Below are 27,776 nucleotides of genomic sequence, written 5' to 3' on the forward strand. Positions count from 1 at the left end.
GTGTCAAAATCATCAGCACATACAGCCACTAAGCTACTAAAATTAAAACCGTACAGAGTTTCTATAGTGCAAGAATTACGGCCCCCTGACAACGTAAGTAGAGTAAATTTCTGTAATTGGGTTTTGCAGAATATTGTAGATGGTATTGTTGATCCACAGTTAATAATTTTTTCGGATGAGGCATGGTTTCACTTGCGTGGTCATGTTTGTTCACAGAACAATAGATACTGGAGCACTGAAAATCCCCGAATAATACACGAAGTTCCGTTACACGATGCAAAAATTGGTGTGTGGTGTGCTGTAAGTGCCAAAAGAATAATTGGGCCTATATTTTTTGAAGACACAATAAATTCAGAGAGGTACCGCACACAAATACTCGCGCCGTTTTTTCAGTTGTTATCAGATAATGAGAGACAATATGGGTATTTTCAACAAGATTCGGCCACAGCCCATACCGCCGCTGATTCTTTGGACGCTATAAGGGAGGTGTTTGATGACAGAATAATTTCAAGAGGTTTATGGCCTTCACGTTCGCCAGATCTTACCGTATGTGACTATTATTTGTGGGGAACCTTGAAAAATAGAGTCTACCGAAATAACCCTCATAGCATCGACGAACTAAAAGACAATATAAGGGCAGAACTAGGAAGAATTACGGAAGAAGAACTTTTGCGTGTGAATCAAAATTTCATCAAACGATGCCAGGAATGTGTGAATGTAGGTGGACATCACTTTGAACAACTCTTATAACACAGGTTAGTGCTAGTTTTGCAATATTTATATAAATGTCTGCATATGTCCATAAAAATATGAGGGCATTACAGGCCGCAAATGTCGGCACCTCCGTCAGCGCCGCCCGCCACGTTTCTCCCGATCTCTCGGCTGCAGATCGAAATGGACGCACGGTACATATTCTCTCAAAAGAGCACGAAAGGAAATTTGACCAATATTCTCCCGTCGTTTAAAACCAAATATTATCTATTAAACAAAAAGTTCATGATTGTCAATAAACCTATCTGAGCATAAGGTGGATGTAAATAATAAATTTAATAGAAAGAATCTCCAAAATTTCTCTCCCACTGTCTACGTCAGGCCAGTACCCAGTAGGGGGGAATGGTGGCCATGCCCCCCTCGAATCCTGAAATATATTTAAATGTGAACCTATCAATAACTACGAAAATAACATAATCGATTTTAGAAATGTGTAAAAATTTCAATTTTGTTCTTACATAAATGAATCTGTTTCTTGCGCAAAAGTCTTCAGGCTGCAATATTGGGTAGTTTTAGTTTTATTAGCATTGATGCAATGCTACCAGACGTTCGATTCAGCGATTTAGTCAGGACAGTGCGATACTTTCAATCCATGTCCTGACTTTTTCGAACTGCAATCTTGATGCGAGAATGTCTCTTTATTATTGCTTTTTCTTAACTCACAATGAGACATGTTCTTTATTGTAATAATAATTCCTAGTACGCAACATTTAATTTATAAATATATTATTTTCTAAACATAGAATTATCATGACTTTTCAATGGCGCTCGCACTATTTGAACTATTTTGTAATATCGGTATCTCTCTCTCTCTCTCTCTCATATAATAATAATAATCCTTTGCGTAACAGCCCCTCTCATATATATATATATATATATATATATATATATATAAAGGTAGGTAAAGTGTTCCCCTGTGCTTAGCACCATACCATGAAGGCGTATAGGGGGTGTGGGGGTAACGCCTCAAGTAGTAATGGCAGCATTTTATTCCTACGCGTCAGCAAAAATTTGATGCGCCTGGTGTTATGTTACATCCGGTCGTAGCGGGCCACGAGCGATTTTATTGTTGAGTCAGCAGAACGTGTGTGATCACCTTGAAGACATCGGAAGCGGTGGGGGAGGGGGGTCAATGGATTTGTCACGTTGTTTATTGATGTATGCTAACCTAACACGTGTGTGTGTGTGTGTGTGGAGGAAATGCGCGCGCAACCATTGCGTATGATGGAAAGACATGAAGAAATGATTTAAAGATGGCGCCGAAGGTGCTTTACCCCCGAAAGCTTAGCGGCTAAGGTTATTGCTCTGTAAAACAAGAGGCGTCGAGGGTTCGATTCCTGGTAGAGTCAATATTGATTGATTGATAGATTGAGTTAGTTTTTTTAAGTCCGTTTTATGCACGGCAAGACTAATCAGGAGTGGATCTACAGTTGAAAAGTGGTGACTCGGACCACTATGTGCCTCCACCGAGTATCGAACCTGGGACCCCTTGATTACAAGGCGACGATGTCAATATTGAATGGTCTCGATTAGCCTGTGTGTAAATAAAGGCAACAAAATGGCTGAGTTCGAAAATCGAGTTGGGTTAGTGGTTAATGTTGTCACCTGGCAATGAAGAGGTCGCGGGTTCGATTCTCTAGGTAGTTAAATTAGGCCAATTGTTTAGTCCCGCCATTATAGGTCCCGATTAGTCCACCTGTGCATAAATAGTGTTTGAATAAAATCAATATGGCGGCTTTGGGTTAGTGGTTATTGTTGTCGCCTGGTAATGAAGAGGTCGCGGGTTCGATTCTCTAGGTAGTTAAATGAGGCCAATTGTTTTGTCCCGCCATTATAGGTCCCGATTAGTCCATCTGTGCATAAATAGTATTTGAATAAAATCAATATGGCGGCCGCATTTTGTGGTTAGCGGCGGCGGCGCGGCGCGGCGCGGCGCGGGCGCGGGGGGATGTTTTTTATTCCGCGAGATGTTTCAACCAAGTGGTTGAGGGTTCGATTCCCAATGTTGGTGAAAATTGGATATTCAATTGTATTTTTTTAAAAGTTCCGATTAGCTTTTTGTGCACAAAGAGAAAATGAACTAATTGGAAATAGGATGTTTATGTTGTAATGAAAAGGTCCCGGGTTCGATTCACAATGTCAAATTGGCTGATAATGATGTTGTTTTTTTTTTAAAAAAAAAAAAAAAAAAGAAGTGTGTTGAGTCCCCATTAGTATTTAGGCAGGAACAGATATTAAAAATCAAAACAAAATGCCTTTTGATTACAACGCAAAGACTTTACCGCTAATGTATAAAGATAAATTAGAATCTGTTGTTTTGCCGTGTGGGGCCCCAGTACCGATTAGCTTAAATGCATAAAGAGTAGGTAAAATAAGCAAGATGGCCGTCACTATTGTTTTGTGATCAAAGAGGAGTCACAGGTTCGATTCAATCAAAGGAGGCAAGATTCTATGTTTCAATTCCATGTAAAAGTCTAAAGTTATGTTTCGATTAACCTCAATGCATAAAGAGGAATTAAACAAAAACAAGCAAAATGGCGACAGATGTGATAAAAGAAAAATTGAATTAGTTTTTTATAGTGACAAGAAAAAATAGCGAATCATTGTTAGAAATAGAATGAAAATAAAGATACTTGCCTTTGCGTGTCCAGCGCTGTGCAGAAAAGCTCTCATGCTTTTATCTCCGACAAGTCCACAATACATATTTTTTTTTATTGTATAGTTAATTATTAATGTTGTTATTAACACAGATTCTTACCAGTGTGAAGAAAAGCTCTCATGCTTTATCTCCGACAAATCCACAATACACACTTTTTCATTATATAGTTAATTATTAATGTTGTTATTAACACCGAGTTTTACCAGTGTGAAGAAAAGCTCTCATGCTTTATCTTCGACAAGTCCACAATACACACTTTTTCATTATATAGTTAATTATTAATGTTGTTATTAACGATTGTTACCAGTAAAAATATAAACCATGAGGATTTTTAAAGGGGTGATAAGTGAAAAAAAGCCAAGACATATATTTTATCCCTGTTTATTACCAATATTTACAAAATTCAAAAGAGCCGCACACACACACACACACACATACATATGTAAAATGTTTATATTGTGTCACCAGTTTATCAGCATGTTATTTAACAAGTTTTTATTCTTCAAGTTTGTTCACTCACCCACATAAGGAATTGTGTCACTATCATATTCATTTTCTGCTGCAACCACTGAATTAAAATGTTTCACTATTTTTTCCACAAGCATGTTCTCGCAAAAAACAAACACTTCTTTGGAAAGTCTTTTTCCGTCGATGTTTTGTATAGACAAAGGCTCAGGTTTTGTACATCCATGTAGATGGGAAAGCACAAACTTCTCCTTATTACATGCATGGACAGGGGAAATATCTGTGCAACCGAAACATTGTTCGCGAAGGTCGAGAATGCAAGATTCCACACAGTTTCCAAAATATGATTTCAGATACGGCGACACTGTTTCACACATAACTTTCGCATGCTCGATGCACACAAATATCTTCATAAAGTTCCGCCACGAACTTTCTGCGATGAACACTATCTCCAGGGAACCGTAAGCTGGTTTCTTCCTTATAATGATCTGACGGCGATTGTACAGTGTGGTTATCAGCAATTCATGTTGCTCACTTAGTGGGTAGGAAACACGAGGCTGCTCACCTGGAATAGCGATGTAATTGTCGATTACTGGAAACAATTCCTGAAGAGCGTGCCACTCCTGCAACTGTAGTTCAACACCGGCCGCCCCGCTTCTGTGTAGCCTGACCACAGGTTGGAAATCCAGATGAGAGGAAAGTCCGATTGAGATAACTTTTGTTTTCGAAGCATTCAAATAGTAGACGTGATCAAATAATATCGACTGGCGTATAAGACTAGTTACTTGTTTTTGTTCTTCAGGTAAATGCTGATCGCTCTCTTTCTGAAGAACCCCCTTGAAATTAGTGTACGGTTGAAATCTTTTTTTCAGCGGCATCGAAATAGAGGATTCCATGACTAAGAACTGCGAGATACTGCATGTCGCAGCGTGCAGGTATACATTTGAAGAAATGCGTGGGTGTGTTTTTGAGACGCATGCGCGCGTAGCAAACCAAGCATGTGCTGGACAAAAAAGGTGGAGGGGGCGGGGCATTACAAAGATCAATGGTGAGAGAAAAATCAGCAGAATATCATAAACGTCATATTGAGGAAATATTGGATAACAAATATTAATTAATTTAATTAAAGCATCAACCGCATTGTCGATCTGAAATTAGGTTTATAGTATTCCGTAAAAGATTTTTGAAAGCAGAACATATAGGAATTATTCCTAAAAACGGATACAGATGGTGTGATATTCAGTCTATAGAGGCTATTCAATGGTTGGTATGGGAGGAAAAAAAACATAAAATCGAAATCCAACATGCAGCCAGAGGACCAGAAGTAAAAGTTGGAGGAAATTTGAAAGTAGATGGATATTTTAAAGATCAAAAGGGGCAAGAACATGTATTTGAATATCAAGGATGCAGAACACGTGGTTGTGTCAAATGTTTCCCTACTTCACGTACAGAACCTCTTCATGATGACCCATATGATACTTTGTCTTTTCGGTATGAAAGAACAGAAAATAAAATTACCAGATTAAAAGCACTTAACTACATTGTCCATGAGATGTGGGGGTGCGAATTTCACCAGCAGTTGAGAAATAACAAAACCATGAAACATTATGTTGAAAAACATCCGTTATCAATTAAAGCCCCCATAATTCCCCGGGAGGCGTTTTATGGTGGTAGAACTAATGCTACCAAACTACATTACACTGTGAAAGAAAATGAAACAATTCAATATAAGGATGTATGTAGCCTGTACCCTTATTGTTGCAAAGTTAAAAAGTTTCCAGTTGGCCATCCGGTGAAAATTTATGTGGGGGAAGAATGCCCCGATATTTATTCTTTTGAAGGACTTGTCAAAGCAACAATACTTCCACCGAGAGATCTGTACCATCCTGTGTTACCATATCGAACCAATTCAAAATTAACTTTCCCTCTATGTAGAACTTGTGCCGATGAAATAAACCAGGCGGAATGTAACCATACTGCTAGGGAAAGAGCTATAACTGGAACCTGGGTTGTGGATGAAGTTCAGAAGGCAGTTCAAAAGAAATACAAAATTTTAGAATTACATGAGGTATGGGAATATAATGTTGAACAATATGATCCTGCAAAAAAATCAGGTGGTGTTTTTGCAGAGTACATCAATACATTTCTCAAAGCAAAAGTTGAAGCAAGCGGCTGGCCATTGTGGTGTATTGATGAAGAATCCAAAAAAAAAATACATAGCTGACTATTTTGAAAAGGAGGGTGTGTTGTTGGATGAAAACAGAATATGTGCTAATCCTGGATTACGAAGCTTAGCAAAACTTATGCTGAATTCATTTTGGGGTAAATTTGGACAGAGAGAAAACCCTGGTCAAGTTAGTATTATCAACAATCCTAAGGATTTTTTCGATAAACTAGAAAATCCCAATGTTGAAGTACATCAAGTTATACCTATAAATGAAGATATGTTGATTGTTCACTGGCAATATCTCGAAGAATCTGCACTTCCATTATCGACTGTAAATGTAGTTATTGCAGCATACACTACAACACATGCACGATTAGAGCTTTATGAATATTTGGATACATTAGGCGAAAATGTATTGTACTATGATACCGATAGTGTTATTTATATTCAAAGGCCAGGTGATGTTGATCTGCCTGTTGGAGACTACCTAGGGGAGTTAACAAATGAACTAGAACTCTATGGGAAAAATGCTTATATCAGAGCATTTTCATCCAGTGGGCCGAAAAGTTATGCATTTGAGGTAGTAAATCCAGACAATACTAATGTTACTACTGTTTGCAAGGTGAAAGGCATATGTCTAAACCATAAAAACAGCAGCACAATCAATTTCGAATCACTCACCAATGCTATTCTCAACAACACCTCCTCTTTAACTTTACTCAACTCGAACAAAATTGTACGCACAAAAACACATTCCGTTGTTAGTAAGCCGGAAATAAGGGTTTTTCAGGTGGTATATACCAAAAGAAAAAGATGTGCATCAAATTTCGAGACTTTACCATATGGATTCAAACAACAGAAAACAGAATGAGTTAATTTTGTAATGCAGTGGAATATATTTTTATTAGATTAAGTTAATGCTATCCTTAGTAATAGTATATCTGTGATTTGGTCAACATACAAACTGGATACCAAAACAAATCTCATATTATATGCAAATGTTAAAGCTTTTCATTACCAAATCTGTTACTTAGTAAAAAATAAAAGTGAAAACCATTCATTTGAAACCATTTGCTGTCATTGAAATATAATTATGCAGCCGCTATAATTTTTTGCTTATTATCAGTGCAAATCTGATATTATGTTGTGCACTTTAATGATGGAGTGAGTGACTAGTTGACAAGTTGGTTCTTCGGTGCAACGTTGTATGGTACAAACGGCTTTGTGCCCCTCTCCAACTTAAAAAAAAAAGAGGCCCCCACAGATGGTAGCCACGTTGATGTCGTTGTGGGGCTTTCTACAAAAAGCTACCTGTACCAAGCCCAAAAACTTATTTTGATATGGCGAATAAAAACTTTCCATGCCTGTTGACCTTTAGTTTTCTCAACACACATACCCAGTTGTAATCGAACCCTCGACCCCCCTTTGGTTTCAAAACACATCTGTTTGTGCATAATGGCTAATCGAGACTGGTAACGCATTTTTTTAAAAAAAATCGATACTATTATTTATTTTTGGTTTTAAAACATAGCATACATTAGTGGTAAAGTCTTTGCATTGTAATCAAAAGGTTCCAGGTTCGATATTCGTTGAAACAGCTTTATGCATTACGGTTAATCGGGACTGCGTTAAAAAACGCCAACATTAACCCCTTGGTTGCAAAACTCCAAAATCACCCCATTTTCTATTTGTGTATCAAAAATAATCGGGAATAGTAACTCACTTTTTAAACAAATCAATGTTATTCTGCAAATTAGCCAGCATTGGAACCCAAAACCTTTTGAATACTAAACAACAATATCAGCTATTTTGTTTTGCTTTTTGAATATCTGTTCGTGCTAATCGGGACTGATAACACACTTCTTTTTTATTTAAACAGAAAATCATTATTAGCCACTTTGACAACACTTTCTATAGCCATTTTGTTTTGATTTTTTTAATATCTGTTCCTGCATAAATACTAATAGGGACTCAACACACTTCTTTTTTATTTTATTTTAAAAACAACATCATTATCAGCCAATTTGACATTGTGAATCGAACCCGGGACCTTTTCATTACAGCATAAACATCCTATTTCCAATTAGTTCATTTTCTCTTTGTGCACAAAAAAGCTAATCGGAACTTTTAAACAAATACAATGGAATATCCAATTTTCACCAACATTGGGAATCGAACCCTCAACCACTTGGTTGAAACATCTCGCGGAATAAAAAACACCCCCCGCGCCGCGCCGCCCCGCTCCGCCCCGCGCCGCGCCGCGCCCCCCGATCGCCCGCGCCGCGCCGCGCCGCCGCCGCTAAACACAAAACGCGGCCGCCATATTGATTTTATTCAAATACTATTTATGCACAGATGGACTAATCGGGACCTATAATGGCGGGACAAAACAATTGGCCTCATTTAACTACCTAGAGAATCGAACCCGCGACCTCTTCATTACCAGGCGATAACAATAACCACTAACCCAAAGCCGCCATATTGATTTTATTCAAACATTATTTATGCACAGGTGGACTAATCGAGGACCTATAATGGCGGGACTAAACAATTGGCCTAATTTAACTACCTAGAGAATCGAACCCGCGACCTCTTCATTGCCAGGTGACAACATTAACCACTAACCCAACTCGATTTTCGAACTCAACCATTTTGTTGCCTTTATTTACACACAGGCTAATCGAGACCATTCAATATTGACATCGTCGCCTTGTAATCAAAGGGTCCCAGGTTCGATACTCGGTGGAGGCACATAGTGGGCCGAATCACCACTTTTCAACTGTAGGTCCAATCCTGATTAGTCTTGCCGTGCATAAAACGGACTTAAAAAAAAAAACGAACTCAATCTATCAATCAATCAATATTGACTCTACCAGGAATCGAACCCTCGACGCCTCTTGTTTTACAGAGCAATAACCTTAGCCGCTAAGCTTTCGGGGGTAAAGCACCTTCGGCGCCATCTTTAAATCATTTCTTCATGTGTTTGCATCATACGCAATGGTTGCGCGCGCATTTCCTCCACACACACACACACACACGTGTTAGGTTAGCATACATCAATAAACAACGTGACAAATCCATTGACCCCCTCCCCCCACCGCTTCCGATGTCTTCAAGGTGATCAAACACGTTCTGCTGACTCAACAATAAAATCGCTCGTGGCCCGCTACGACCGGATGTAACATAACACCAGGCGCATCAAATTTTTGCTGACGCGTAGGAATAAAATGCTGCCATTACTACTCCTCACACTTTCTTGATCCGGTCGTGAGTGAGGGTGATGTAATCAGCATTACGCCCCTGACCGCCTTTACTCCCCAGGGTTTCCCCCCAGGTACCCATGTTATTCAACGTTGGGTGGGCGCCGGGGCCGCTTCCAACGTTAGAAAAGTTCCCCGATTTGAACAGGCCGGGGATCGAATCCGGAACCTTTAGCATGGTATATGTATATGTATATATATATATATATATATATATATATATATATATTTATTATATATATTTTTTTATTTATTTGGGTCTGGCCCCTCCCTCAAAGAAATATCCTGCGTATGGCCCTGGTCTACGTTAATGACAGAAATGCAAGCAATATTAATATTTATTTTTAACCCAATTAAAGGAACGTGGAAGAATTTAAAAGAAATAATAAAGAGCAGAACGACTGTTACTCTACTTTAAAAATTGTAAATATTAAATTACGAAATCTCCATTTCAAGTGGACAAAAATTGGATAATTCTTATAAATATTCAAATTACATTCATGTTTTTAGTGGTATAATCGCAGGTAAAATCAAAGATCTTACATGGAACATTTTACCTTGCTCTGAAGTAAGCCAAAAGATATTTCGAACCGATCTAATACATTCTCCAATATATTTCAAAATGATATTGAATGTTTCATGTCGATAATTTGACCAATGCATCAATTCTTGACGCTGAGACGATATTTTCTGCAACTAACTCTTCTCTTCAGTCCCTTCTGTTATTCTCTTCTCCTTCTTCTCTCCCCTCCTTCTGCTCGCTCTGCTTTTATCTCATATCGCCTTCCCTACTTTTCTCGCATCTTATCTCCATCCCACTCATCTCCACTCCTCGTATCTCCTCTCCTGTCTTAGATTTCCGACTCCACTGCACTCTTCTCCTCTTCTTTTCGTTCTTCTCTTTTTCTCTCCTTTACTCTACTCTCCACTCCCCTCTTCTCGTCTCCTCTTCTCTTTTCCTTGCTCCATTTTCCTCATCTCTCCTAGAAGCTTTTTCCATTCTCCTCACTACATCTTCTCTCCTCGTCTATTCTCTCTTTCTTCTCTCCTCTACTTTTCCTCTTCTCCTTTCGCTTTTTCTTTCTCCTCTCCTTTGTCACCTTTCGTTTTTTCTCTCCTCTTTTCCTTTCTGTAGACTCATCAGCGATGAAATACTAGAAAACCTATTTTTTTTTTTTCAGAAAGAATTTTGTCACTTGCGATATAATAGTGATATTTTAAATAATTTTATACAATATTGCTTGTTTTTATTCCTTTTATAAATATCTATTGTGCATGTGGCAACCCTGAAATTGAGCCTAACTCTACACGCAACCCACCAGCGCCTTGTGTAAATTGGGTTCCCTAGTTTCAAATGTCGTTGTCCTAAAACTTTTGAGAGACACTGTACCAGCAACGTAAGTAAAACACATGTTAGTCTTCACAAAATATTTTATTACAATTAATGATCGATTTGTGTAATTTGGTTGCAAGAACATTTTCAGCAGAAAGTAACTGTAAAAGTAACTTACAGTTACTTTTGAAGTACATGTAACTGTAACTGAGTTACTTTTTAAAATGAGTAACTGTAACTGTTACTTTTTTAAGCAAGTAACTGTAACTAGTTACCTTTTTAAAAGTAACTTTCCGATCACTTATTTTCGAGCACTTTTTACAACCATACACTTCAACTGAATCGGACCAGCATAGTCTACACCACAGTGTAAAAACGGTCGACTAACAGTCCCTCTTGGCGGTGGCAAATTACTCATCTGTTGTGATGGCACGGAAGCATATCTATGGCAGGTAACACACCTTCGCAGAACTTGACGAACCTTGTCTCGGCCATTTAATATCCAAAATGTTTGTCGCAGTGTTGACAGGACAAGCTGCGGACCTGCATGTAAGTTAATGATATGCCCGTGTGTGTTTAACATCTCTGTTAATTTGTGTGATTTTGGTAGCACAATTGGATGTTTGACGTTATGCGGAAGGTTACCATGCTCTAATCTTCCTCCTACTCTAATAACACCCATTTCATCAACAAACGTATTCAAGTATTGTAATTTGCTCCTTGAAGGTAAGGCTGCTCCTTTTTTGAAGGCTTGAATTTCACACGAAAATTCTTCTTATTGGGTTAGTTTTACTAATGCAAGCAATGCTAACTACAGCTCTGAAGCGCTCAATGGACCACGAAGCTTGTCTCTATGCCTGGCATTAAATGCAAAGCGCCTACACCATGCTGCAACCCGCTTCAATTTATTCAGCGACGAGTAATTCTCAAATAATGTATTGTCTTCTCTCATCACCATAGTTGCAAATTACTCTCTCTGCTCTGAAGTAACTTCATCGGTATCACATGTATAAGGCTGTTCAACTGGCAACACTGAATTTCTTAAGAATGGGTGGTCAGTCCACCATAATGGATGATCAAGTAAAGCCGAAGTCGAGATTCCACGGCTCGCACAGTCTGGTTGTTGCTTTTCACCGTTCATAAGCATATCATTCAGGGAAAGTCTACTACTTGTCTTGAAAGACGCATGAAAAACTACTCTCAATTTAGTCGAAGTGCTGCTTTCATTTGTTACATAATGATGTGGAATGAGGATGGGGGCATCATCCGCCACTGGTGTCATGTGTTGCAAGGTGAGATATTCTTGCATAAATGCTTGGTATTGTTGTTGTTTTGCTGGATCCTTCTGTAATCTTTGCTCTTGTGATAACAAACACTTTCTTGATCTCTCTTTAGAGTACCTACCCTAATTCGTCCCAATTGCTTTGAAATGGCAAATATACGACGTAACGTCCATCTGTTTTGCGACGATGTGTAAATTCGTAATGCGCTTCCCATAAGCGCTCTTCTTCTGTTACGAACTCTCTTTGCGGCTATTCTTCGATCTCAAAGAATTTTCTTAATTTGATTTTTTTGATTTGATTTAGTTTATTTTACTTCGCGTTTTGTGCCTCTTGGCTAATTTGCGAAGATGGGGATGAGTGATGAAATGATGAAATTGATGAATGGACATTCACAAACAACCAAGCCCGACCGGGATTCGAACCCGGGACCCTTGGCGTCGCAGCGCGATGTGCTAACCACTCAGCCACAGGGTCGGGCGAATTTTCTTAATGACTGGTTTACATTATTTTCTTCAACTGACAAGTGAAGAGAGGTGAATGAATGTTTTGAAGTTTGTTGCTTTACTCTCCGCAAATAACCCAACGTAAGCGAGTTTGAATGGCAATCGGTTCTCCTTCCCTTCCTTCTCGTTTCCCTCTCATTAGCAGCAAAGCCTAAAAGGAGGTCAATGTTACCCGATGTGTGAAATGTTGGGTCAGCGAGGTCAAGTCCGCGTACGTTACTCCCGTGTTTCGAATAGTCACATGTGGCAGGGGTGACGTAATCTTTTTCACTACCAAAGCAGAAGTTGTGTAGAAGTGTTTACCGTCTCGGGACACAATCGTGATATCAACAGATGAATGTGACTTCCCAACGTTAACAGAAGATATGCCTGTTACTGACGCAAATACAGTGACGGCGCCAGCCTGAAATAAGTGGCGGTCTACAGATTTCGGAGTCAAATTCTCGGGGGCTAACTAATACCGGCTAAAATGTATTTACTTTTATTAATACTTTACTACGGTGTAATTTTATCAATGGCATATATTACAGTCAGAACCAAAAGATCACTGCATTTTGTTCCATCACATATACAAGTACTTTTAGGAAAGAATCTTTTTGTGTAAAATAATATGCAATAATTATATTGCTTTCTTTTCCTAAGCCATTTTTGAGTGGAATAACATCACAGACTTACTATGAACAGAACAAAATACATCATAAAACCTACACTCATTATCAACTCGCTGCATATATGTACATATAAATATACACCTAACACTATTTTTATGTAAAGAGTTTGAATACTTTTTGCTAAAATGAGAAAATGAACCATAGCAAGAAACTACATTGCAAGATACGTCTGCTTTTATGATCACCTACAGCCTTGCTCAACCTCTCGTTACCAATTCGATTACGAAGGTAACCAAGGGCGCCCGCAGAATTTGTTCTCAGGGCGGGCAGCGTCACAGAAACTTCTATTATTATTATTATTTCTCTTAGTATTGCTGTTATTATTGTTCCTATTATTTCTGTTATTATTAATAATATAATAATAATAATAATTACTTTTATTATTACTACTACTACTAATGTTTTTTTTTAAAAAATACATACATTTGTAATTCCAATATTCTGTATATCCATATACAATTTGCATAACTGTATACTGACAAAAGCTGTTTTTTATAGTTAGAATGAGTGTAGAATAGACTGTAAGCTTAAATGTAACCGTATTTCAAATAATAATAATAGTTGCTATAACTTATGGCCTGTAAGTCACAGAAAACAACATTTTTTGTTATAAAATATCGCTACAATTTCACCACTCGAATTTCCAGAAATCTCAGGGGGATGGCAAGTACCCCCTCCTGCCTCCTCCCTGCGGGCGCCCTTGAAGGTAACACTTGATTTACCGCAAGCAAATGGGGGTATGCACATTTAGAATTAGAAATTCTTTATTCATGGGCGAAGTTCAGCCTATGGCTGCTCTACCACTACACAATAACACAAAGCGTATACAGTTCATAAAAGAGAATTTTGAATGTTTCAATCATTGAAACCAGCTGCTGAAGGGTCTTTATTTTGAGTTCCTTCTGCCTCATAGTGTGTCATAACTCTGAACTGTCCAAATCACAACAGTAGGGAATGGCGTAAAATTGTAGCTTTTCGTGCTTCAGAAAAGCGGCACTAACTTAATAAAGTAAGCATCAAATAAGCAATACCACCCTTGAATAGAAAGTGTGTTAATGATACTATTTTCTCTGTCATGATGAAAGATCTTACGTTTTCTTGTTCAACGACTGGAATTCAGAACTTAGGGCTAAAAACGGGAAGGATGCGGAAATACCGTCCACTTAAGTGCCACTCTCAAGGAACAAACACATGTTCACTACAAATTCCCCTCACTTGGAGACAAATATATTGACATAAAAGTAACGAATGAAGTTGCAACTCTTGCTCTGGGCATTTTGATTAGTGAAAATAACTGATGAAGATTATAATTTTATTTCAGAATATATTATGCGTAAATACTGATCAGGATAGGATGAATAGTATTAGATGTGCTTCAAAGATTGATTCTCTTGCACTGAATCAAATTTGGCCACTATGGCAGTTCTGCAGAATTTTTTTTCTAACCTCTCAAATTATAATTAATTAACATATATGACTAGGCCTGCGAGCAATAAAATTGCCAAAGCGTACTGATTTTCGGACCGTAATGCAATGATTAGTTGATGGATTTGTATTGTATTGAGGTGCACTATATGCACAGAGGCTAATCGGGACGAGAGCTATAGCTTCTAGTTTAATCCAAACAACTTAAGGACTCGTCAAACAGAAAGCGATCATCCCGCGTGGGCATATCGCGCTGTTGTCCGCCGCGATCTCGAATGCCAAACAGAACGTTGGCGGGTGTAGAGCGATCCAGTGGAGGGATTTGACCGTACAAAGTCTCTCAGTTTTTCAACGTAGTCATCGGCCATTTTTCTGTTGTGATCGCCGCGGTCTCTGTGAAAAATTACAACCCGAAAACTGACCGCCGCGATCTGGATCGTCTCGCTGAGTCTACCCGCGTACTGTGTGACTGGATAGTAGTATATCTTAATCACACAGCGACCGCGTAACGTAGCACGATCTGCCCGCGCGGGAAGATCGCTTTCTGTTTGACGAGGCCTTTAATGAAATCTTACCTCCACCCAGGATCGAACCCGGCGATATCAAGGCAGCAGTTATATGGATAAATGGATAGACTAGCGGTGCTGGAAGCCAAGTTCGTAACATTTGCGAATTAGGTAGTTTGTATACTCTTTGATGCTTTAACATCGTATTTCTCCCTCTCCAATATTTGCAGCGATAAGGATAGATACAACGATGAAACCAATGAGAGAACATCGCTAACACTCATGTAATTGTCGGCACTAGAATTATGAACTAACAAACAAAAAAGAAACAGATTTTGAACGTCGTCCTACTTAAAAAAAACATTTCTCGCGCCTGTTAGACCTATTCCGAAATATAGTGATACGACTGTACCCATTTAGCTGCATATGCCAACAATTAACGAACCATCTCACAGCTACTGAATACGTCCACCTACCAGACAGGCAGCATATTTCGTAGTAAGTTTGGCGACTCGTGATTGGCCAATTACTTAATATCAAATGATCAGTGGCCACATATCTGCAGCTGCCCTACCCCTCCCTTGATTTCAGAACACATCGTAATAAAGTAACCTTGCGATCTAACCGAACTTAGAAAATGTACTTGAATATTTTACTTCCGCCAATGGAAGTTTTATAGTGGAAAATGTAAACTTCTATTTTTTAAATTTTCATATAGGTCAAAATGCGTCTACCGTACTACAAAAATCTAGGGGGGCTATGGACGGGAATGAGACCTATTTCGGGGCTTCAGCCCACCCTAGCCCCCCTGTAGCGCCACCCCTGCACAAACACGCTCTTTTTTTCAGCCCTAACATTTGCACTGCATTTGTACTAATAAACGAAACCTCACTGCAACTATCCAATGGAAAGGCTGACGCTAGTTATCATTATTCTTTGTGTTTGCAATTGCAGTCGGAAGTAACACTTCAGTGCTTGATTTCCCGTGATCGGCCGCTAATGTGACGTCACAATCTGCTTGCGGCGTTGTCAAACTTCCTTGGGGGAGGAGGTTACTTCACGATGAAGGGAAGTATGGTGTTTCTTATTACATTTACGGCAGGAACTAGCGCTGCATTTATTCACTCTATGCAAAGAACTAAGATAATTATAGCACAAGCCACTACCTTTCAGTCCAGGAGTGTGTTGATCTCGTTTTGGGTGAAAGAATGAAGTCTCTCATAGTGAAGTCTCTCATAGCTCATGAACACAAACATGTATTATAATAACGGATATTGGGTACACAAAAAACACAATTTGTACAACGACGAAATATCACTACTTCTTGTCGCGCTGCGCTCGCTCACACACACACACGAAGACACTGAGTTCAGTCCTATTACGTCATGCATATGACGTGTACTTCACTTGGCAGTTTCAAACTGCCATCTATCGAGCAACTCTAACATAATTTTTTTAATTATAATTGTATTACAGTACTGAACAACCTTACCTTAAAATTTTTTCGGTTAACTTTATTTTCCATGTTGCTTATGCGGGCATTTCCTTTTTCTTTCCCCAACTTTCTCTCTCTCTCTCTCCCCTTCTCATTTCTTTCTCTCCCTCTTTCTCTTTCTTTTGTCTCTCTCTCTATCTCTCTCTCTCATAGAGAAAGAGAAAAGCTGAGAGATAGCAAAAACCCAATAAATTTGTTTCTATATTCCCCCCTCCCAATAATTTGAAGCTAGCGACGCCTCTGTAGGCGACTGTCTCCAAAAATCTTTCAGTGTTATCTCCTGAAATTATCATCAATATCCCCTTCTGCATAAATTTCTCTTTGGATGGAGGTTTAAGTAGGGCAAATAGGGTGAATGCTAATGCAGTGTTGTGTCATTACCAATAAAGCTTGCTTGAATGAAGGAACACTATGTGCTACATAATGATTCAAAAGCAGAGCAACCACAAATTTCATCGTTAATAACATTGATGTGTTTTATTTTACTTTGCTATTGTGCCACTTCTGCCTTATCTCGAAGCTTCGTTAATAACGTGTATACCGTAAGAAATATTCACACTTTTCTTACATTATGAAACGTTCCCCATTGAAACATCTTGTGTGTGTGTGTGTGTAAACAGTCTCTAAATCAGCCCCGCCAGCACACTCGACATACATGTCTGCAAGGTATAGAAGTGAATGAATGTATTTTTATTCCTCACGACATATTTTTACAGTATCGCTTTGTGGGCGCTACTCTCTCTACCAACACTGAAATAATATAGTTTTTTTTCTTTCCGCGTCGTTTCTATTTTATAATCAAGTGTTTATTCAGTTTTGAGGGGCGCGGAAATTCCAGAATAACCATCATTTTTCATGAGGGAAAATTCTTACAATCAGTGGTTTGGGTTGAGAGGGAGCAGAGAACACAACCTCTATTAAAAAATATATATCATAGTAATTTTCACTAATTATACATTACAGATGACATGTGATTATCTTTCATTAAGGAGAAGAAACAACTTAAGTATCAAGGAATTTAAATTAGGACCAGCATCACGTTAGGTGTATCCTTCATATGCAACATTTATATGTCCAAATAAAGACTTAGCATTAGCTCTACTACTTGTCTATTTTCACTTTAAACCCTTTCGTGTGCGTCCCTACAGAATCTCTCATGGTCTTTGCTTTTCTATCCTTTTCTTCTTCCAATGCAACAGGTCGATGGCGAGGATTTGTGTGTGTTTGCATGGAAGTCCTACAAGGAATCTATTTATCATGTTCTACCTCTGGCTGATGTAAACAGTCACATTCTTCTTGTTCTGTTGTCGCGGTTAGACAAAAAATCAGAAACATTACTTAAATAACCCAATATTCAATCAAGCAATCAACCTTCTTGTTCCGCTTTACTAAATTTCCCGAGTCCGTATTTAGTTTGCTTTTCTTCAAGTAATAGAATTTCTTGTGCAATATATGTCATGAATCATGATTTTCTTACTTAGAGCCTTGTAATCAAGGGATCCCGGGTTCGATACCCGGTGGAGGCACATGGTTCGAATCCCACTTTAAACTGTAGGTCCAGTCCCAATTAGCGTTACTGTGCATGAAGTGGACTTAAAAACACCAATTCAATCAATCAATCAATCTTACTTGGATGGCTGTGTGTGAGATGGCAGAAAAGTATTAGTCATTTTTAATGTAAATTTTGTCATATTTTAACTGAAAACTCAAGGTTCTGTTAATTACGTCGAGTTGTGTATGGGTAATGTCATATGACTAACTGAGACTCGTCATTGACTAGGTTGCCAAGCTGTACAGGTGATGTATTTGGCGTGGAAGAACCTTCCCGACTTAGCACCATGACGCATAGAACTTGCACAAACTACGTATACTGTATCTTGGTACAGTTCCGTTGTGGCCTACGTGGCCTGGTAGTGATTTGTCTTTACCCAATTTTGAGTTTTTAAAGTAAGTATATTTCGCTTATTGTTTAAAGTTGTGAAATTTAGTTTATTATTGGTAGATTACTCCCGAACACACGGGTTATGTGGGATCCGCGCTGGGTTACATTAAACTCAGGGAAGCCTTTTCTGGCGAACGACAGATAATTTAATGGGAGAATTCAATAGGTTATGGGTCAATATTATACGTATATACTTACTTATATTAAATATGAATTTGTTCTTCTGGTTGTTATCCATTTTTTTATGATTGTTCACAAATGTTAGAAAATTGATCTGATTCTGTAGAATGGTTAATAAATTGTGGGCATTGAAGTAGTGTCATGTTTAGTTTAACAGAAGTATCTATAGCTTGGGTTGTCTGGTATATTTATCTTATACTACCGCCAAAAGATAAGATGAGCCCCTTCAAACCTCTTTTACATTTTAATTTGTTGGGGAAACTAGAGAAGTAAGGAATTATGAACTCAATTTTAATATTCCGTGAACTATTGATTTGTAATGAATCACGACTGTATTTTTATGAGAACACTTTGTTCCTAAATACGGTGTTCGATTCACAGATCCTAGCTTCATCTCTCCTGTGCATACAAGAAGCTTTCCAGTATCGAACGCCGAGATCAAAGATTCTGACATCATATATGTGATGCAGTCTGAATCCTGCGGGGAGGCAGAGGAAGCGGGTTATCTCGAATCCACCTGTTGAAATATTGAACCCGATGAGAGAGTCGGTGAATAGGGAAAGCTATTGGTAGGGGAAAGGAAAGATGAGGAGGCACGATATCTAAGGAGCAAGGGAGCATGGAGTATCATCTATTTAAAGAACACCCATGCCCAGGCAGGGATTCGAACTTGATGGCGAGAACGATAGTCGGGCTACTTAACATGCTCGGTCACGGAACCCGCAACACTTCAGTTGTCGTTCTCAACTTCTCATGTCACAGAGGTAGGCAGAAGAAAACTCGAAGGACAGTCAACGGGAGTTTAAACGTCAAACATCTGCTTCGTAGAAGGTCTAGTTCCGATTAGCTTTTCTCATCTTATAAGCGGACTTAAACAGAATCACACGTCTTATACAATGTAATGCATATGCAATAAATGTGCGTCTTTCCCACAAAGTAGCATACGTGCATGGCGGAGTGGTTAGGACAGCGCCGGGTCTCGAGTTCGAATCTTGGCCTGGGCATGTGTGTTCTTTGCGAGTGTCCCTTCATCAATATCATCATATCTCATCCTCATCTGCACAATTAGCCAAGAGTGACAGAAAAGCCAAGTAAAATCAAACAATCAAATCCATAAATATTCCCAAATTTTACGCAACCCTACTCCCATGCTTTCATCTAATAAGTGGGATCGTGTCTGCCGGCAAACTGGATGCACCATCCGCGTAACTGGAACCGCTAGCTATGCAATGAAATAATCTCGTACAATTACATTGACAGTTACAATTAAAATGATCACGCACCTTGTTACAAGAGGTATTGGAAATGATGTCCTCCTGCATCCACACATTTACGGCATATTTATAGTACATTTTCACTAACACGTATCGGTTCCTCATGCATCAATTTCTCTCCTGATATTTTCTTTCGATTATTCAAATGTATGGCTTCAGGTTTAAAAGCTTGGTAGCTCGCCACGCAGACGTCATGGAAATCCCTGTTTCTTGTGCAAGGCGCCGGAGGGATTTTTGAGTAGTATGTTTCAATCGTGCTCCAACGTCGTCTAGTTTCTCCTCAGTAAGCACACACCGTTTCACCCTTCGCTTCTAACAAGAACAGACCCTGTTTCCCTAAATTTGTTCACAAGTCAAGGTCAGCGTACGGCTGTGGGTCTAAATGCCGGCAGATGTGCTATCACTGCCCGATGCGCTAGCCGCCGCTCCACGGACAACTCGACCGTGAAAAGCACTGTAGTATATGGGGTGCATGCGAAATTTCATTTTTTAGAAAACACACACACACACATATATATATTTGTGTGGGTGTGTAGAGGTTGAATTTTGTACCCCTTCCCCCCAAATGAAAAACGTTCCTGCACCGCTGCAAGGCCTACAGAGGATTATACTGGATGAGAGTCCAAACGCTAGAACCTCGTCGTTCTGCAACATTGCAGTTTCCAGAGTTTAATACGTGGAAGCGAGGTTGACTTTAGGCCGGTGCATTAAGCGAAGGTCACCCCTTGCCCGGGTATTTACTCGAAAGTACGAAGATAGCCTTGTTTACTTCCGGAAACGAGCAATTTTTATTGACGAAACCTAAGATAACATATTGTTGTTGTTTTAAGTCCACTTTACGCACAGTAAGGCTAATCGGGACTGGACCTACAGTTTAAAGTGGGATCCGAACCACTTGTGCCTCCACCAGGTATTGAACCCGGGACCCCTTGATTACAAGGCGAAGACGCTACCACTGCGCTATCGGGGAGGCCAATATAACATATTGAAATAAAACGAGTCATATTTTGCGCTGGCAAACATGGATTGAGTTCCAATCTATTCTACGGTTTATCATTTGATTACCAGGGCAGTTCTTTGGTCCTCTAGGGTTGCAAGACTACTTCTTCTATCGGCAACTTACTTGTTATTGAATGTAACAATGACAACAAACTTTATTTTGACAATCCAAAGAAAAATATATGTTGATATTTGCTATAAATCTGGAACCTTGTAAAAATTGCGTTACATGCCAGTCTTTGAGTGCATTATAACACTCCAAAAGAACTGCACATCTTCACTCATTGTGCTTTATTGAATAAAATATAATAGTGTGTCAGTATTGTTAAAATAATCATTATAGATCCACCAAGGTATTTGAAACCCTGCTGTAGGAACAGTGGCGCTAGTGTCGCTAGTTAAAGTCACGAGGAAAGCCTGTAGTCCGCATATTTTCAGAGGTCTCAGAAAGCTTGGTGCTACTATACAATCACGTGCAAATAGACATCTCAAGGAGAACTGGGCCTTATTTCTCCATTAGGAATGTTAACATGTACGATTCAATGGTATGAGTCCCCTAATTAATGTGTGTATGAATGTCAAATTAAGTAATAGCGGCACCTTGCTTTAGACGGCGGCTTCGGGACGGCATGGGTTCGATCCCGGGTTCAGTCTCCGGGAATTTTCGGCCTGTGTATAGGGCCGGTGGCAACCCACCATCGTGAGGAAATTGGGGAGCTCCGAGTGAGTGAGCGTAATCCGGTCGCGAAATCCTAGACTGGCTGCAGATCTCCACGCTCCCCTGGTGGCTCGCGTGGGAGGGAGGCCAGCAGTCGGTAGGTAAGCCTTGGGCTGTAGCGCTATAGGGTTACTAGGGTAGATATTTAAGTTCATTACAACAATTGAATGAAGAGCGTGTGAATGCTTTTTGCGCTCCATTTTTGCAAATTGTATAAGTTTCTGGTATGTGTAATTTACAAAAGTGAAAATAATTGACAGGATATAAAACTTGTATATCGTATGTTAGGGTGTTAATTAGCAGAGTGACCAAAATTACTGTTGGAGAAGCACTTTAAATAGGAAATTCTAGGTGTACGAACACAATCTATGCTCACTGCATCTATTGATTGATTGAATTATGTTATTTTACGTCGCTCCTCTGCCAGTTTTGGTTAATTGCGATTCGCGATGATAAGGATGAGTTATGATATAAAATTGACGAAAGAACACTCACAAAGAACACCCATGCCGAGATTCGAACCCGGGACACCTAGTGTCGTAAATGAGGGTGGAAATGAATATTTAACCTGAATGGGCAGATATTGCCTATTTTTTTAGAAATGACAAAATTTTCAGACAAGCATTATAATTATTTAAAATTGTTAAAAGAACAAAAAAAAAAATGGGAATGAATGGTGTTTCCGAAAGGGGTTCCAAATAATAGATACGTGCATTTTCTACATTTATTTGTAAACATAGACAAAAAAAAATATTATTACTGAGCTGAGATTTGAAGAAATACATAACACTGTCATATCACATACACTTTCATAAATTTAAGAACATTTTAAACTTGAATTGTCAGTGCAATACCAACAACAAATTATTATTATTTATTTGATATTTTCCAGGTGAAATGGAAATATTTTTCCTAAATATTTTAATGTTAACTCATACAATTATTTTGTTGACCCCTTCATTTAGCATTTGCGTTGTTTGGAGGAGGTTGGGAAAATGAAAAGTTCTCAGTCAGCGCTGCAGTCTTTCGAACATTGAACCCATTCATTTACCCTGGTGTTCTTTGAAAAAAAAAAAAGAAGTCCAGTGTATTTCCTCGATATTTCAAGTCCCTGGGATCAATTAATTCCATTTCAATATCAGATTCTTCATCGCTAGAATTGTTGCTTAAATTACATTTCACATCAGGAGGTACTTAACAATTACATTGAAGAAGTTTTTCATGAAAATGTAGCACTAATCGAAAAAACGCATTGAATTTAATATTTTTATCAATTATTACCTAAGCTCTTTTAAAAAAATATGTACAAAAAATAATGAAAAAATATAAATATGCTGACCAAGGCAGTAATTTATTTTATTAAAAACATAAACTAAACGTAACGTTTCAACCTTCTAGCAAGGTCTTCATCAGACTCTGCATCAAGTACAAAAGTAACAAGATACAATCCCTTCCTCTTCCTCTTCTCTGTGCTTAGAAAAGCGGGCATTAAAACTTACAGGAAGGGAGGAAGAAGCATCTTAGGAATAGCGAAGAATGCAAACAAGAAAAAGGAAAACAGAGAAGAGGAAGGGATTATCTACGAAGTAAAATGTAAACAATGTCAGAGTGTGTACATAGGAGAAACAGAAAAGAGACTAAAAGATAGGTTGAAACAACATAGGGATGATGTACGACTTAAGAGAGAGAGAAATGCGATATTTAAACACACGAGAGAAACAGGACATGACATAGAGTGGGATGAGGCTAAGCAGATAGGAAGGGAGAAGAGAATGCTAGTGAGAAAATGGAAGGAAGCCAAGGAAATAGAGAAAAAAGGTGAAGAAGACACAATGAACTGGAATGGGGGACTGAAGTTAAACAAAGAATGGAAGAAAGTGTTAGAAAGAGTGGAAAGGACAAGAGAGAAAGAGGAGAGGAGAAGGGAGAAAAATGAAGGAAAAAGAGCGTGAGATATTCAATATGAATATCTCTTCACATTCTATATGGAAGTAATTATGTTTAGCCTTTTAGGTGAAAGTCAGTTGGAAAGTGAAAGCCACCTGCTAGAAAGTTTCTAACAACTTAGTAGTAATGGCAGCATTTTATTCCTACGCGCCAGCAAAATTTGATGCGACAGGTGTTATGTTACATCCGGTCGTAGCGGGCCACGAGTGGTTTTATTGTTGAGTCAGCAGAACGTGTCTGATCACCTTGAAGACATCGGAAGCGGTGGGGGGAGGGGGTCAATGGATTTGTCATGTTGTTTGTTGATGTATGCTAACCTAACATGTGCATATGTTTGTGTGTGTGTGTGTGTGTGTGTGTGGAGGAAATGCGCGCGCAACCATTGCGTATGATTCAAAGACATGAAGAAATGATTTAAAGATGGCGCCGAAGGTGCTTTACCCCGAAAGTTTAGCGGCTAAGGTTATTGCTCTGTAAAACAAGAGGCGTCGAGGGTTCGATTGCTGGTAGAGTCAATATTGATCGATTGATAGATTGAGTTCGTTTTTTTTTAAGTCCACTTTATGCACGGCAAGACTAATCAGGAGTGGACCTACAGTTGAAAAGTGGTGATTCGGACCACTATGTGCCTCCACCGAGTATCGAACCTGGGACCCTTTGATTACAAGGCGACGATGTCAATATTGAATGGTCTCGATTAGCCTGTGTGTAAATAAAGGCAACAAAATGGTTGAGTTCGAAAATCGAGTTGGGTTAGTGGTTAATGTTGTCACCTGGCAATGAAGAGGTCGCGGGTTCGATTCTCTAGGTAGTTAAATTAGGCCAATTGTTTAGTCCCGCCATTATAGGTTCCCGATTAGTCCATCTGTGCATAAATAATGTTTGAATAAAATCAATATGGCGGCTTTGGGTTAGTGGTTATTGTTGTCGCCTGGTAATGAAGAGGTCGCGGGTTCGATTCTCTAGGTAGTTAAATGAGGCCAATTGTTTTGTCCCGCCATTATAGGTCCCGATTAGTCCATCTGTGCATAAATAGTATTTGAATAAAATCAATATGGCGGCCGCGTTTTGTGTTTAGCGGCGGCGGCGGCGGCGCGGGCGCGGGGCGACCGGGGCGCGGCGCGGGGCGGGGCGGGGCGGGGCGGGGCGGCGGCGCGGCGCGGCGCGGGGGGTGTTTTTTATTCCGCGAGATGTTTTAACCAAGTGGTTGAGGGTTCGATTCCCAATGTTGGTGAAAATTGGATATTCAATTATAAATATAAATTATAAAAGTTCCGATTAGCTTTTTGTGCACAAAGAGAAAATGAACTAATTGGAAATAGGATGTTTATGCTGTAATGAAAAGGTCCCCCCGGGTTCGATTCACAATGTCAAATTGGCTGATAATGATGTTGTTTTTAAAATAAAATAAAAAAGAAGTGTGTTGAGTCCCTATTAGTATTTATGCAGGAACAGATATTAAAAAATCAAAACAAAATGGCTGTGACTGGTGTTTAGTATTCGAAAGGTTCCAGGTTTGAGTTCCTAGTTATAATTTTTTTTTTTAGTTTACAGAATTAGTCCCCATTTATTGCGTTTTGGCGAACACGTCCTCCCCCCCTTTGTGGCATTTGGACATGTTGGAGATATACATAGAAAGTGTTGTCAAAGTGGCTAATAATGATTTTCTGTTTAAATAAAAAAGAAGTGTGTTATCAGTCCCGATTAGCACGAACAGATATTCAAAAAGCAAAACAAAATAGCTGATATTGTTGTTTAGTATTCAAAAGGTTTTGGGTTCCAATGCTGGCAAATTTGCAGAATAACATTGATTTGTTTAAAAAGTGAGTTACTATTCCCGATTATTTTTGATACACAAATAGAAAATGGGGTGATTTTGGAGTTTTGCAACCAAGGGGGTTAATGTTGGCGTTTTTTAACGCAGTCCCGATTAACCGTAATGCATAAAGCTGTTTCAACGAATATCGAACCTGGAACCTTTTGATTACAATGCAAAGACTTTACCACTAATGTATGCTATGTTTTAAAACCAAAAATAAATAATAGTATCGAATTTTTTTAAAAAAAAAATGCGTTACCAGTCTCGATTAGCCATTATGCACAAACAGATGTGTTTTGAAACCAAAGGGGGGTCGAGGGTTCGATTACAACTGGGTATGTGTGTTGAGAAAACTAAAGGTCAACAGGCATGGAAAGTTTTTATTCGCCATCTCAAAATAAGTTTTTGGGCTTGGTACAGGTAGCTTTTTGTAGAAAGCCCCACAACGACATCAACGTGGCTACCATCTGTGGGGGCCTCTTTTTTTTTAAGTTGGAGAGGGGCACAAAGCCGTTTGTACCATACAACGTTGCACCGAAGAACCAACTTGTCAACTAGTCACTCACTCCATCATTAAAGTGCACAACATAATATCAGATTTGCACTGATAATAAGCAAAAAATTATAGCGGCTGCATAATTATATTTCAATGACAGCAAATGGTTTCAAATGAATGGTTTTCACTTTTATTTTTTACTAAGTAACAGATTTGGTAATGAAAAGCTTTAACATTTGCATATAATATGAGATTTGTTTTGGTATCCAGTTTGTATGTTGACCAAATCACAGATATACTATTACTAAGGATAGCATTAACTTAATCTAATAAAAATATATTCCACTGCATTACAAAATTAACTCATTCTGTTTTCTGTTGTTTGAATCCATATGGTAAAGTCTCGAAATTTGATGCACATCTTTTTCTTTTGGTATATACCACCTGAAAAACCCTTATTTCCGGCTTACTAACAACGGAATGTGTTTTTGTGCGTACAATTTTGTTCGAGTTGAGTAAAGTTAAAGAGGAGGTGTTGTTGAGAATAGCATTGGTGAGTGATTCGAAATTGATTGTGCTGCTGTTTTTATGGTTTAGACATATGCCTTTCACCTTGCAAACAGTAGTAACATTAGTATTGTCTGGATTTACTACCTCAAATGCATAACTTTTCGGCCCACTGGATGAAAATGCTCTGATATAAGCATTTTTCCCATAGAGTTCTAGTTCATTTGTTAACTCCCCTAGGTAGTCTCCAACAGGCAGATCAACATCACCTGGCCTTTGAATATAAATAACACTATCGGTATCATAGTACAATACATTTTCGCCTAATGTATCCAAATATTCATAAAGCTCTAATCGTGCATGTGTTGTAGTGTATGCTGCAATAACTACATTTACAGTCGATAATGGAAGTGCAGATTCTTCGAGATATTGCCAGTGAACAATCAACATATCTTCATTTATAGGTATAACTTGATGTACTTCAACATTGGGATTTTCTAGTTTATCGAAAAAATCCTTAGGATTGTTGATAATACTAACTTGACCAGGGTTTTCTCTCTGTCCAAATTTACCCCAAAATGAATTCAGCATAAGTTTTGCTAAGCTTCGTAATCCAGGATTAGCACATATTCTGTTTTCATCCAACAACACACCCTCCTTTTCAAAATAGTCAGCTATGTATTTTTTTTTGGATTCTTCATCAATACACCACAATGGCCAGCCGCTTGCTTCAACTTTTGCTTTGAGAAATGTATTGATGTACTCTGCAAAAACACCACCTGATTTTTTTGCAGGATCATATTGTTCAACATTATATTCCCATACCTCATGTAATTCTAAAATTTTGTATTTCTTTTGAACTGCCTTCTGAACTTCATCCACAACCCAGGTTCCAGTTATAGCTCTTTCCCTAGCAGTATGGTTACATTCCGCCTGGTTTATTTCATCGGCACAAGTTCTACATAGAGGGAAAGTTAATTTTGAATTGGTTCGATATGGTAACACAGGATGGTACAGATCTCTCGGTGGAAGTATTGTTGCTTTGACAAGTCCTTCAAAAGAATAAATATCGGGGCATTCTTCCCCCACATAAATTTTCACCGGATGGCCAACTGGAAACTTTTTAACTTTGCAACAATAAGGGTACAGGCTACATACATCCTTATATTGAATTGTTTCATTTTCTTTCACAGTGTAATGTAGTTTGGTAGCATTAGTTCTACCACCATAAAACGCCTCCCGGGGAATTATGGGGGCTTTAATTGATAACGGATGTTTTTCAACATAATGTTTCATGGTTTTGTTATTTCTCAACTGCTGGTGAAATTCGCACCCCCACATCTCATGGACAATGTA

At 38.8% G+C, this 27,776-nt stretch overlaps 1 protein-coding gene across 1 annotated transcript in view; it reads left to right on the forward strand.

Moving 5' to 3' along the window:
* Nucleotides 1–27,776, forward strand: part of LOC145984427 (uncharacterized) — a 392,057-nt gene that overhangs the window by 59,254 nt on the left and 305,027 nt on the right. The gene's annotated exons all lie outside the window — the stretch shown is intronic.

This window comes from Lepisma saccharinum, chromosome 2 (genome assembly GCF_977018435.1).
Source record: "Lepisma saccharinum chromosome 2, izLepSacc3.1, whole genome shotgun sequence".
Lineage (NCBI taxonomy): Eukaryota > Metazoa > Arthropoda > Insecta > Zygentoma > Lepismatidae > Lepisma > Lepisma saccharinum.